Source organism: Gallus gallus, chromosome 18 (genome assembly GCF_016699485.2).
Source record: "Gallus gallus isolate bGalGal1 chromosome 18, bGalGal1.mat.broiler.GRCg7b, whole genome shotgun sequence".
NCBI lineage: Eukaryota > Metazoa > Chordata > Aves > Galliformes > Phasianidae > Gallus > Gallus gallus.
In genome coordinates, this window is record NC_052549.1 from 7,131,156 (window position 1) to 7,145,398 (window position 14,243).

General features: G+C 44.4%; 1 long non-coding RNA gene across 1 annotated transcript in view; it reads right to left on the minus strand.

The window, feature by feature from the left end:
- Positions 1-11,414, minus strand: part of LOC107052235 — a 77,816-nt gene extending 66,402 nt beyond the window's left edge. The window contains exon 1 of the long non-coding RNA XR_006931754.1: positions 9,304-11,414. This is a non-coding gene — a long non-coding RNA (uncharacterized LOC107052235). The remainder of the gene's footprint in view (positions 1-9,303) is intronic.
- Positions 11,415-14,243: the final 2,829 nt, after the last annotated feature.

Consider the following 14,243-nt stretch of genomic DNA (forward strand, 5'->3'; position numbering starts at 1 on the left):
CCTGGGCATCTCAAAGGTTTCAAGAAAGAAGATATCCAGCCTCCAAGCCCTCATACAGATACAGCTGAACCCTGCTTGCTGCAACTGAGCTCTGCGGGGAGCAAGAAACCTTAACCGTCATCTGTCAGGCTTTTCTCTAAATCTAGAGGATCAAGAAAAGCAAAGGAGGTGAAAATCACCTCCATTCATAACCCTGTTAAATCACTGCTCATCACCACAGATCATATTTTGGTAATGTGATGAGAAAGCTCAATCCACATGTCAGAATGTGAACTTACAGCACTCCATATACGCAGTTGCCTGTGAAAGCCATGCTAACCTCTGCTGCTCCCCCCTTCCTTTTGGATCGTCTCATCTCCACCATCCTGCCTTGCCAAGGATGAGGGTATCTGCTGAATTTGTACGAGCAGAACACAGGAAGGAGCAGCAGCTTGCAGATCCTGCCCTCACTCTCCAAGCCTCAGGGTGGTCGCAGGGAAGGGAAATACAGACATTCTAGTGCATGAGGGGACTGCTCAGCCTCTTCCCAAACACTGCACGTTTGCATCTGGCCCTGTAGCATGATTCCATAATGCAGATGCTACTGTAAAGGCACTGTAAAGGTACTGTACTGTAAAGGCACTGTTCGCATCCTGGACCCTCTCCATCCTGAAGACCTGAGCTCTCTTCATCAGTACAGCAAGCTGCCATGAAGGCCAGTATACCTCTACCCTGCAGGCCCAGCACAGTGTGCTCTCATTGCATGAGGAGCTGCACCTAGCCCTGGCAGTGAAACATGCTGATACAAATACACTGATATTCCCTGCTTCACTCCTGAACATCAGCCTGGGTTCTCCTGGGATCCCTCAATTCCAGCTTTCCACCACATCACATCATGTAGGTGCTCAGTCCCAGCCATGCAGGAAAGCACAGGAGTCACTGATGGCCGGGTCTTACCAGAGCTCTCATTTGAGAGGCTCAGAATTAATCACTCCATTTCTCCAGTCCAGCAGCAAATGGAGTATTAAAATCCCCACCCTACGGTTGTACTGGCACTGTGTGCCAACCTAAGGGAACGTTCAGCAAAGAGTCTTAAAGGAGGCACAGAAGGGGAAAGATTAATGAATAATTGGCACAATTCTGCTCATTAGATCTTGCTGAAGAAGAGTTCAGAATAAGTTAAACCCCAACATATGAATTTATTTCCAGAGCTCTTTCTAAAATTGCTTCTTCGTCTCGGTGCCAATAAATCTAACATTCCAGCCATGCTTTTCTAATAGATGCAAGCATAACTTCTTGTTGGCCAGATCCACAATGAAAAAAAAAAAAAGAAAGAATTAAGCAAAAGCAGTGACTAGTATTTATCTGTCTCTATCCTGCAGCCTTCTTTCTCATTACTCCTGCAGCTCTCATGTTTAAAGGCAGCATCACTGAAACAAGAGCTATCCAAGGATTACAGAGTGCTCTGCAGACATTCATAATTTAAAATAATCCACATCCTGCTGAAGGTAACCACTGGATCCTCACTTTGCAGATGAAGAGCAGACGTATTAAAACATTAAGGGGCTGAGGGGCACAAAGAGGTAAAGCAGCACAGAACATCTCCTCACCCATTTAACTGCCTTTATCCCAACCCAGGTGTTCTCACACACTTACTTTCCCAGCTCTTTTCCATATATCAGACTAGAATTTTACTAATTAGGCATACCCTACTTTTACTGACTTCTCTGCCCACACTGTATGCCTTCTGACATCATGTAAGCTACAGATTTTATGGGATGAGCTACCATTTCAGGAGGAATTTGGGTACCAGTTAAGCAGCCTCTCTTTCAGCGCGGGGCTTTTATTCAGCATAGGTTCTGTTTAGTGAATACCCGTCAAAGTCCCAGAGCCAAGCTGAAAACTTCTAATTGAAACACACAGCAAGTCTGATAAGACATCTCCTGACGAACCCCTCCCCACAAACCACAAGATTAGGTAACTTAAAAGCAAAGATTTTGCTCTTCTACTTCACTGCCATAGAACATCTTCTCAGTCTGTAATTAATCCCAGTGAAATGAAACGCAGCAGCCTAACAGATTCACCTGTTGTGGTGCAAAGTGCAGGAAGGCTCACTGAGTACACAGCTTCAGAGATGCAGTTCAGATTTTCTAAAGTACCTCTTTAATGAGCACCACATAGACTGATAGCACAGGACAGACCAGAGAGACAAGGACAACAAAGGGATTCTACAACACTAGACGGAAGTGAAGCAGAGTTGCAGCATGCTAAATTATAGATGAGAAAGGCAGAATATATAGACAGTCTGTCTCACAAAAAGCCAGAACCAAATAAAAGGCACGCTCCAGCCAAAGGACAAGCTGATAACAGAAAATCTGGTTTACTTCTGAGCTGGCCTGAAACAAAGGGCTGAACTCACAGCTAAGGAAGAACGATGAAAGAGACCAAGCCCAGAAAGCATGGAAGGAATGTGCATCTTCAGGCTCCCCCTGTGAGCTGCTCCAAGGAGCTTTACCTTCCACGTGAACGACCTGCTGGCCTCCCTGCTCCCATCCAAAATGTATCCTCCAGATTATAATCCCTTCAAGAGCCATCGGTACCCGAAGACCAAAGGGAAATTACAACTTTGTGGAGCTTGAGAGCATGGAGATCCCTAAAGACAGAACTTCAGAACTCAACCAAATCTTCTTCAAGGCAATACAAGCACTGTGCTGAGGAGCTATCAGACAGCTAAACCGTAAGATGACAGCTCCATTCCAGTTGTTATACTTCAGACTCAGCTCTTGAGGAATATACAAAGATAAAGATGCCACAGATGCTGCTTAATAACGGCGCAGTAGGATCGAGCAGAGAGAAAAGATGAACAATATTATGGAAATGAAACGATGATACTTTATACTTCAAAAGAATGGAATACAAAGCTGACATTTCACTGCTGGACTTGAGGAATTAGTCATCGTTACTTAATAGCAATTGGAATAGCCTAGCAAAGGATGTATCACATGAAAAAACATCCCAATCTTGGCTGAATTTTAACTGTATCAATTAAAGTTGCACGACAGATAGAAAAGCTTATTTCAGGCAAGTATTTTTTACAGTGCTATTAAATGACAAGGACTTGGTTTAATTGGTCAGTAAATGGAGCTGGAGGTTGCTAAAGTAGTCTCTAGCAACCAAGATGATCACTGGGGCAGAACAAGTTGTTTTACTCTGTTTAGTGTGTCTGCATTTTAAATCTTCCAGACAGTATAGTAAATGTAATAATAATATCCTATAATGAAGATTGGTTGAAGTAATGAGTTTGGGGTGAGAGAGTGAAGCAGTGACTTGTGCAGCAATATTTCACCAGGCAAGTAGAGAGAAGCTGATGGAGTTTCTGCCTGGAAAAGGGTGAGGAAGAGTGGATCAGTCCAATAAACAAAATGGATATGCTTCAGAAACAAGGTGATCTAGTGGATAACTGGGATGGCTTTGCCCAGCCTGAAGTGCTGCAGTAGCAAGAAAGCTTACTGGTACTGCAGTCAAAAGCTAGAGATCTAGGAAATGGTTAAAAGAGGCTTGGAAAGCAGAGGCAGACAAATCCAAATTTTTTCATAGCCTTTAATGCAGGCACTCATTCAAACAGACAAGGCATTGTAGCACCATTCCTTACAAGAAACAAGATCAAGAGGCTGCAGTGGCCACAGAACACCCTCACAAATACCAAGGAGTTCCCTCAGCATCTCTTTACTCTTCCACATCTCCAAAAGAAGATGCAAATATCAGCAGATGCAAATACATATGGAGCCATGGGCCAGGATAATTTACAACAGCTGGAAATGTGAGCCACCTCCTTAATGCAGAAGAGTCATGAGTTCTTTCCTGTTCTATTGACTCAGATCTCCCCAACCTACTCTGAGAACTCTTTAGGCATTGGGTTATCTACCACAAAAAAGCTAAGTGGAAATCCCCAGCCAGGAAAAAGAACAAAAAAACAACAATGTAAGTTTAATAAATTGTTCTTCAGAAGGAAAGAGATGGGAGAGGGAGAAGAAAGGAAAAGGTTTGTAGTTGTGAGATCGTAAGAGTCCAGCCATGTAAGCGATGACTCAGTGCAATCTTGTGTTTCAACAAGATGAAGAAAAACATGTTTTTGAAATTGTTGAGTCTGGTGTTCCCAGCCAACATATATTCTTTTATTGGCCTGCAAGTGACCCTTTAAACTTGGGCGTGCTTCCAGCCCGTGGGTCCACGGCAATGATTAGAGAGTAGAAAATCCCTGCTACTGGCCAGCTGTGCTCTGAATTACCTTACTCAGCTGTGCCTATAAATGTAATTGCTTGTTTCCATGGAATTGCATCAGAATGACCCGCTCACCCTTCACATAATTCATATATCTGCAATTTCTCCCTCTCTCTGTAGATAAAAATCTCTTTCTTCTGCACATGTATGAAAGAAGTGTGAGGACACAGTCTATCCTTCATTGATCAGGGAAATGAAGGAGCCAATAGCCCAGAAAGACATGCAGAGTTGAAAGCGTAGGTAAGTGACATCCTGAAATACACACTAAGAATATGGGAGTACAGAAGATCTGGGTGCTGCTGGCTTTACACACCACATCCCAGCACACGCGGGCAGCACCACCTCAGGCAGCAAGCACAGGTGGACGCAGCAGGCTGAGCCCAGCCAGCACTGCCTTTATGGGATGGCCACAGGGAGGACGTGAAGGAGAAGACTGTAAAGTCTCAGAAGGCATTGGCAAGAGCCTGGGTAAACAACGTGGATCTAAGGCAAACGAAACCCACAGTTCATTTTCAGGTCAGCCATGAAGACAGTTGCAGATGGAGAGGGCAGAGAGGTAAGAATTTGCCTCCTTTGCTTTTAGAAGAAAAGCAAGAGAAAAATCAACTCAACGGATCAGATGGGGACACAAGCAAAAGGTCCAGGAGGCGATTTTCCTAGAAGCAAGCTAACTTTAGATCTGTGTCTTAGGGTATAAAATGCAACTTCCACAAGGGCATAATCGAGCTCCCTGCAGAGGCTTCAGAGGCTGCCGCACGATGGAAGCCGTCAGTGGGGCACTGCCTGCCCCACCACCATTTCCTGCCCGGCCCTCACAGGGCAGCGCAGGGCCCTCCCTGACAGCAACTGGGACTATTGTAACCAAAAAAATATGTTCCCATTAAAAAATGAGGATGATAGCAATTAATTCCACATTTCTGTGAATAAATATCATGTGCCTTATGCCAGAGCAATTTGGCTTGTTCACAGAAGCTAACAGTGACACATAAATCCATTTTCCCTGTTGCTCAACAGACCACCTCACTCTGCAGACCAGATTTTGCATTGGAAAAGACTTCTTTTGTTTCTGGCTTTCACTTTGCTCCTTGCCATCCACCTTCCTGTCAACCTATGGGTTACATCATTCATTCAAAGCAACTCAAGTCCAGGTTGTCTTGGGACTGCTTGGTCCCAACAGCCACTGACCCGGTGACTTTACTTCCAGAAGCTGCCCACTGTTTCCCAGAAGTGACGTTCCTTGACTGGAGCCAATGACCTGGATCTGTCCCCTCTCCTGGAGCCAGTCCCAGCAGCAGAGATGTGCCAGGAGCATCCCTGCCAGCATGACCAGTCTGCTTGTCCTGTGCACAATGAGGAAAGAGCTCTCTTCTAGCACGTGTGGTCCTGAGCTACTGAGCCACAAGGACAGACCAACATCTGAATCAACAGAGGCAAAGCCATACAGAAGAAAAGCTAATGTGCTCCTACCTTTTCTCAGCTGTATTATTTACTTGACTCCAATGATTCCATCATATTGAAAAATCAATGGCGTTTTAGAAGTGTAAAACCAAGGAAAAGCTGTATGGATTCTGACTATTTTGAACTACTTCTCTGAAAGGGTGGTCAGGCACTGGAATGGGCTGCCCAGAGAGGTGGTGGAGTCACCGAGCCTGGTGGTGTTCAAAGAGCGTTTGGATGTTGTGTTGAGGGACATGGTTTAGTGAGAACCATTGGTGAAGGGCGAGTGGTTGGACTGGATGATCCTGTGGGGCTTTTCCAACCTCAGCGATTCTGTGATTCTATGAAGCTTTACAGATGCTTGCTGACCTAACATGGGAGGAGTATCATTATTTTATTGACGAAACTCTTTTTTTTTTGTTGTTGTTTTAATATGGAAAATCTCAGTGGCACTTCACTCCATTTGTCTTTTTTTTTTTTTTTTTCCTTTTTAGTCATATGATAATGTACACTTATAACCAGTGAATCATCCCCCCAAAAAGTCATAAAGAGAAAAATAGCTCATATGTATGCCTCAGCGGCCAATGAATCATTGACGACAGGTATAATGGGAATAATTACATACTGTTGAGAAACTTTACTCAAAGCCCAGCTCAGAAGGCTAGTTTCAAAACTTCTGAGTTATGCAGTTGGATCCAAGGTTGAGAGTGCCAGGTTAGGAAACAGCCAGGAGAATTTCAGATTTGTGTTACTGCAAGGAAATATCCTCTCCAAGAGTCTGTTATGTGTTGACAAATTGTTTATACTTAATGAAGCAATAATAATGAATAGTCTAAATAGGCATTGATTTCTATGTTTTTAATTCATTTCGAGTGGGAAAAATATCCTGGCAACACAAATATGGATGTCAAACTTTGGATGCCAGCCACTGTTCTATAACTGTGCTATTTTAAGCAGTAATATGTATTATTGGGTATAATAACTTATATTTTTAAGGTCTAATCCTGGAAGTTTCTACTCTGAAGAGCTCCAGACTTCTAATACAAGTGTCTGAGGTTACACATTTGAATGTGAATTGGTAGCAGACAGCGCCCTGACAAGGAGAGATTCCAGTCTCAGTGACACTTCACGCCTCCTAGAAATATTAGGCAAAAAATGAATGAGAGGCAAGTGCTCCAGAATGCAAATGTAAACCCTTCCTATCCCAGCTCAGAGAAACATAGAAGGCATGGCTATTGCATCGAGTCTAGCTACAAAAGGAGGCTTCCATAACACACACAGCAGAGTGACATGGCATGTTTTGAACAGTGTATATTATAGCCCCCCAGCTTTTGCCCATCATTGATTAACATAACAGGTCCCACAGTCACACCTAGCAGACAGGGCCAGGGATTCCTTGTTCTCACATCTGTAGAAGCTACTAGAGAGAAAAGATGCACAAGTGTGTCCTCTCACAGAGAACATACCTGTGTCCACTCCTTTCAATGCACAACAGGAATTCTTCTAAAGTGCAGAATTCCTCACACAAGGCAAACTAACCAAATGGCTAAGGGATGAATTACATCAGCTGAGTGCAGCATGAGCCCAGCCATCTGCCAATGGCAAACTGAAGTCTGCAAGCACCAAATATGCTGTCCCTCCCAGTAGTGCAAGGGGATAGTGATTAGCACCATGCTGCTTCAGACACACTATGGAGCTGTACAAACACCAGCACCCAAGGCAGTGAAACAAGAAAGGTCCATAGTTGAGAGGAGAGGGTGGTGACACACACTCCTTCAGTGGAGAGAAACAGGCACCTTCTGAGAGCAATACATCTCAGATGGCTGTTTTGGGATAAGCTGAATCACCCTCTGAAGGTTTTCATTTCTCCTTGCCAGCTGCAAGAGGAGCACGGCTCCAGCTCTGACCAGTTCAAATGTAAATATCTGATTTCTGCATGCCCCGAATTTGTGCAAAAATATCTCATCCTTAGTTGGGAAAGTAGATGAAAAGAGATGAGTAGCTGCTGTTACATTTCTGGGAAATGTGTGATATTATATGACCTGTTAATTTATTCCAGAGTTTCCCCTTATGCTTTAACAATAGCGTTCAGTATTCAATTCAAGTCATAATACTTAATGGCTTGTGGTCAGCTAAGCTTATCCTGCATTTCTGTGCCAGCTTAAAAAATAAACAGAGCTGTATCTACTGAATGGCACAATTAGTGGGATTTACCCTGCTTCTACCCCAAAACCCACATGAGAACATAAAAACACTGTTTCTGCTCAATTCAGAGAAGATGGGAAGCGTCTCACATCCTGCTGTAGAAGACCATGAGAACTGAACAGCTTGCTCTGATGAGAACATCAGTCTTTAAGGGAAACAAACACTGGGATAGCTTCAAATTAAAGCTACTTTCACTTCGAAGCTGTCCAATGGCCTCAGAGTAGATTGGAGATGTGAGGTGTTAGGGGCTGCACATTTCCTTAGGACTTGTTTCCACCAGTGAGTTAACACTCGGCTGATGATGAGTGCTGTCCTCACCCCAAGTACCATTCACACAGCAAAGCATGGAGTCGGGGTGCTTTTAATAGGGTCTATTACCCTACACAGAAGCAAACAACATAACATTATTATATATGAACCACCCCTCCGTCACCTCAGCTCTCCAGCTCACTTGAAAAGAGCTAACTCCACTGCAGAATTAGTTCTGTGCTGCAGATAATCACCCCAGCAAGAGATCATCCTTGTCCTGCTGCAACCAAAACCACCATGCAAAGCAGGGCAGGAAGCACAGAGGCAGAAGGAGGTACAGCAGCTCTTACACAAGCTCATCAGTGGTGCAGCTGGGAACAGTAATTAATACTCATCTGTCCTAGTATGGTGCAAAATAAATAAATAAATGCCGACTTGCCAAAGACACTCCATATCTCAGGCAATGGGAACAAAACCAGCTCCTTAAGCTCAGAGATAATTTTCTCTCTCAAAGTCACCAGATCTTCAGCAAAGAAGGATCACAAAATCATTTGAAAGTAAGAGCCAGGGTTGACGAGGTTTGCTCTTAACTCCTGTTATGTGCTTCTGATCCCCTCAGGTTTCCTACAACCCCCTTCTCCTACCTCCAAGCTTCAGCAGCACAGAAACCAACCCAATACACTGCTGTATTCACTGCTAACTGCACAGCCAGCCCCAGGAGCTGCAGTCTGAGGACCAGCAAGCATCATGCAAAGAGACAGGACAATTTACCCTATCTTACACAGAGCTTCGAGTGGTTTCTTAAATTTATTATGATAAAAGCACAGAATCAAACCACCAGGCTCTCTCTAAAAATTCAAGCTGTTTCCCAATCTAAAATCACGTTTCTGCTACAGATAATGCAGATGGCTCATTTGAGAGCACGTGTGAGGAAGAGAGGAAATATCTTACAAAATGTTTTCAATTGACTCTTCCCTGTACTACACGGTGCAGGTTTCACACAAACCTGGACTGTTCCAATGGCACACTTTTCTCTTCCCTCCTGTCCTATGGTAAGCAGCATCTAATTACCAAGCCTTTTGTTTTGTCCTTTAAGTGTCTTCAACACCCATAGTTCCCACAGCTACACCATTGCAATCTACAGATTCATACCTGATAATGATGAAGTTATTCCGTAGCATCTTCTGAAGTGATACTTCCAAACCATGAAGTGAATGCACATTAATTCGCAGATCAAAGCTTCCATTTTCACTGCATTAAAACTGACCTGGTCAACATTATGCAACACAGATTAAGCAGAACCTTTGGAGCCAGCTTTATCAAGATCACCTGGTGAATATCTTCATTTAACAGAGAAGGCTCTCAGAAGCCCCAGTGACTCCTGCCAACTTACCTAGCAGCACTGCTGCCTTGTTATGAGGACTGGGAGACAGGCAGTGGCTCTCTCCAGTGACCAATCATGGACGAGGGGCGCATCATTAGCAGCTGACCCCAGACACCTGCTGCTGTGAGCACAGCTGCTGGCCACGTCTCAGATTGAACACACCTGCTTCACAATGCCTTTCTCTAAAATGGAAGAGGGGGAAAGGGCAAGAGTGCTAAGGGGGACATCAGTAAGTTCCAAATCCTGCTTGCTCACTGTCTGTGTTATTGTTGCTTTTTCTTTTAGCCAAATATAGGGTGCTCCATTTACAACAGCTGTTCTGTTTTAGATCTCCATGGTGGGAAGTGCCACTCATTTTGGCTAAGTCCCCCCAAGTTGTGCCACTGCAAAAATTCTTCAGTAACTTGCCTCTGCTTCTTCAGGAATTTTCTATTCTGAGCACAAAGAAACCAATCAGCCTACTGCCTACCGAGGACTTGATTCAAAGGCAATGGAGGCTGATGGCTTTTCACTGGGGCTTGGATGCAGCAGGAGATGCATGCAAGCACACAACAGGCTTCCACTGCAGCACCAACACTGCCATCCCAGAAACTGCAGAAACTGCTGATCTGAGCACAGACACAGTGAGCATAGGGAAGAGATGGGGCAGAATGAAAAGCATTGGTCACTGGGAACCAAATGATTCATGCTGAAACCCTGGTCCCATGCAGGATTGGAACACAGCCCCAGCTTTCCACTGACCAGCGTGCGGCTGCAGGGCAGGCAAACCATGCCTCAGTTTCCAAATCTGTCAAGGTGAGATTACAAACATTTCCCCTGCTTCAGATGGGCTTGTTGAGACTTGGAGGTTTATGGAGCAAGATCAAAGGATCAGAATAATATTACATATCCAATACAGGCCCATGCACTATTTGCAATGTCTGGAGGCGTGACAGACTGCTTAGCTTGCAAAGGAAAGCATAAAACCTCTGTTTTCCTAAGTACCTTGCAATTACTCTGGCTTGAACTTGAACTGGTCCTCCATGAGACGGTCAGGCGAAGCTGTTATCTCCCAATAAGCACCTAGCTAACAGAAGTGGTAAGATTTGCTCTAATACTGCACCAGAAGGGAAGATATTGAGCTGATTCCTCTCTGTGAAAGCAGTTTTGTCTTACGTTTGTGAGCTCTCAACCATTTGCCCCATACAAACTTTGTTCTTTCTTTCTATGGCCCCTCTGTTGTGAAACAGAATACAGATCTCAGCATTCACAGCACTGCTTTGGGTTATGGCACCCTAAGAAGTCTCATATTTCTGAAGAAGTAATGGCTCTTACTCTTGCCACAGTAAGCCAAGGTCTTTCTTGCAGCAGACACATACGCAGAAGAAAATTAATGCATTCCAGGAAAGCAAAAAGATGAGCTCACAGTTTCAAAATGAGACTCTGCTTTTATAAACAAATACAGACAAATACATATGTTGTGGATCTCTTGTTCCAGCTATCAGGAAAGGTCACCGAAGTTAGACAACTTGACTGGGGACCTCTCCAGAGTGAAAGGCTTTGTTTCTGTAGCTGATGGAATCAGCTCTGCCACCCTCAGCACCAGCACAGAGCGAAGGCTCTGAATCCCCGGAGCTGCTGCCCTCAGCCACACTGCAGTTTGCCCCCAGTGACAGCTTCAGGATTTTCACTCCAGTCTCACAAGTGTTCACACTGATCATCCAAGTGATCCTTTCCACCATGCTGCCACTAACATGCAACTCTACCATGGAATGAGTCAGGCCATCACCTCTAACCAGAGCACGTCCTTACTCCTACCCATCAAAGAAAACAAGCTGTGCTTGGTTCCCTTTGCAGAAGTATTGTTCTGATCATGGAAAATAATCTCTATTCAAAAAAGTCCACAGAAACACGCTTAAAATTACACCATGCTTACACAGTGCCCCAAATAAAGGACTTTACCATGCACTTAAGAGCTTATGCTGGCTATCTGGAAGCATACTGACAAGCCAAAGAGAAAAGGAACGTGCCTGTCTTTCTGCCAAGTCTTTTAAGGCAGACAGAAATAAAAACAAATGGACAAAAGGACACCATTGCACAGCATTATTATAGTAATATAGTGAGCATAAACAAAAAGAAAATACACTGATAGAAGGCTGGAGTGGGAAAGTCTACAAAGCTGTACGCTGAGATAAAGGACAAAAAGGATATTATGCTGAGATGAGTTGGAATGTAACACTTTCCATCTGTATGATGAGAATATTTCTCACCCTAATATTCACTGAGGATCTGGGGTTCTCATATCCCAGAGAAACTGAAGCAAAGGAAGTTTTCCACAACTTGCAGAATGCCCCCTCAGACTCAGGAAGCAGCCAGTGGGGCTCCTCACTGACTGCACCGTCAGCAGCAAGAGGCACCCCCCCAGCACACAGCAAAGCTGAGCAGAAGCCAGGGCCAGGGCCAGCACTGTTTGCTGTGCTCACGACTCACAAGGCAAAGTCCCGCAGATACCTGTTTTAGCACAGAGGTTGACTCTTTCTGATAAAAAAGTTTAGAGTACAGTACAGCAAGCCCACACATCTTACAGATCCCAGAGTCTCATCTGGAATGAATCAGTATCAATTCAGGCTTTATTTAAACATATTGTTTAAATACAGTTTATCCCTCTTGATGCTGGGTTGAGAAGTTCAGTCTTTTAAGTATACTCTTTCTTACACTGAAATTTTCTTCCATTTAGGAACAACTTGGAAACACATGAACACGGAATTAAATGCTCAGATACCTTAATCCTATTATCAATAATCTGTAATGCTTTTCACAGGCCGTTAGACTGACATGTCTATGTGAGACTGCACATACCATACCACAGCAGTACAGTCCTGGCTGGGAGTAACTGCAATGGGGACCATATGAGCCCCCAGCATACCGTGCCACATGCACAACGCACACAGCTTCTCTATCTGGAAAGGAAGCTCCCAGGCCAAGAGACTTTAAAGCAAAACATGTAGCTTAGCAGCTATAATATCGTTTCATTTATAGCATTTTTTTTTTCTCTGCATCAAACAGTATCTTCCTATGGACTCACATTTCAACTTAACATAAGTTTGTCCTCTGAGAAATGTTATTTGCTGTTTCTCCCCCAAACCATGTCCCGTTGTTCCCTACATTAATCCCCTCTTGGTGAAATGCCTAGTATGGTCAAATGAACGATGGATGGCAAACTTTCCAAATCTGAGCATAAACTTGTCCAGGAGTAAACCTTTTAAGGACACTTTAAAGAAACAGAAGCTTAAATCCCATTTTCAATAGGAATCATGAGCCAGACTGTAAGGCTAAGCTGGCATATAAGATTTAGAGCAGTTCCTATTTTTATCCTGAATGCCTATATACCCTTAAAAAAATCAGGCTGCTACAAACCGAAGGCAGTGTTTACACAGACTAAGGGGGGAGAGTACAGAGAGCTCTGAAACAGCTGTGCAGTCCAATCCCCTCTACAAACTGAAGGAGAGAACCAGGTGGGAATACTGACCTGGGCCCTGAAAGCCACCGAGCTGTGCTGGCAGGGCTTCAGCAGCCCAGGGAACCTCCTGCTGCCACAGCTCTGCTTGGGCTGCTTTGCTCCTCTGGCTCGAGTGCTTCCGAAATGGTCTGCCAAAATCTCACCCACACCTGCCAGCCCCTTTCTCTCCTTAGCACAATTGAGGGTCATATCATTAATAAAAGATATCCAATAAACAGCTAACAGGGGGTTTATACTTTCATCAGCTGTTATTAACATTGACAGGTGAGCTGTACCTTGCAGAACTTCATGACCAACAGGTGCTGCCCATCCCACACCCCCCAGCAGTGAGCACTCAGCAGCAATCTCCAAACCCTTCTTAGTCAGTAACGTTTACCAAACTGTTTTTTGAATGCTGATGAACAAAACTTACTTTTCAAAGAAATGACTGAGCAAAGTGGGAGCACTACCAGTTTCAGCGGTGGACCCCAGAGGGGAAGTACTACAATTGACAGCATTTCCCATGAGAGCATATTCTGTCCTACCAGGGCTGGAGATATTTTTCTCTTCTGCAGAAGGCAGAGCAGGTGCTGCTGCACACACACTGTGGGCACTCACACCACTCCCTACTTCCTTGAGTGAGCTCCTTGGTTGCACTGATGGCACAAGATGCCCAGCCTGGGGCAAAAAACCCTCTCATCCAATGCACTTATCCAGAGAATACATTATGAATTGAAGAGCTGTTCCCCCAGCTCTGGGTCAACAGACCATGCCCTTCAATTTGTCCCCATTCAGCAAAGCAAGCAGTAAGGTTGTGCCTCAAATGAACCATGTGCTGAAGGGTCTTCCTGACTGACTCTAGTCTGCAGCTCTGGGACCAACAGAGCACCTTCTGCCACCCTGCAGCACAGAGAGGAGTACTTGGCTCTGGAGAGCAGCGGCTCCACTAATTTCCACACTTTCCCAGTTGGGTAAGCATTGGCAAAATCCAGCTCAAGAGTACCATCTAGCCTTCCTACAGCATTCTACAAACACCAACCAGTGACCCTGACATCACCAAACCAGGCAGCTATCGACTCTTGCACCTGTCCTATAAAACACAGATTTAAAAGACCGATGACAAGCTCTATCATGGTGTTAAGGACAGCAAAACGGGCAGACCTTGTGAGCTGAAGCAAAACAACACATAACAGCAAACAGCAGTACCTTATGACAGATTAGCATAGGAAA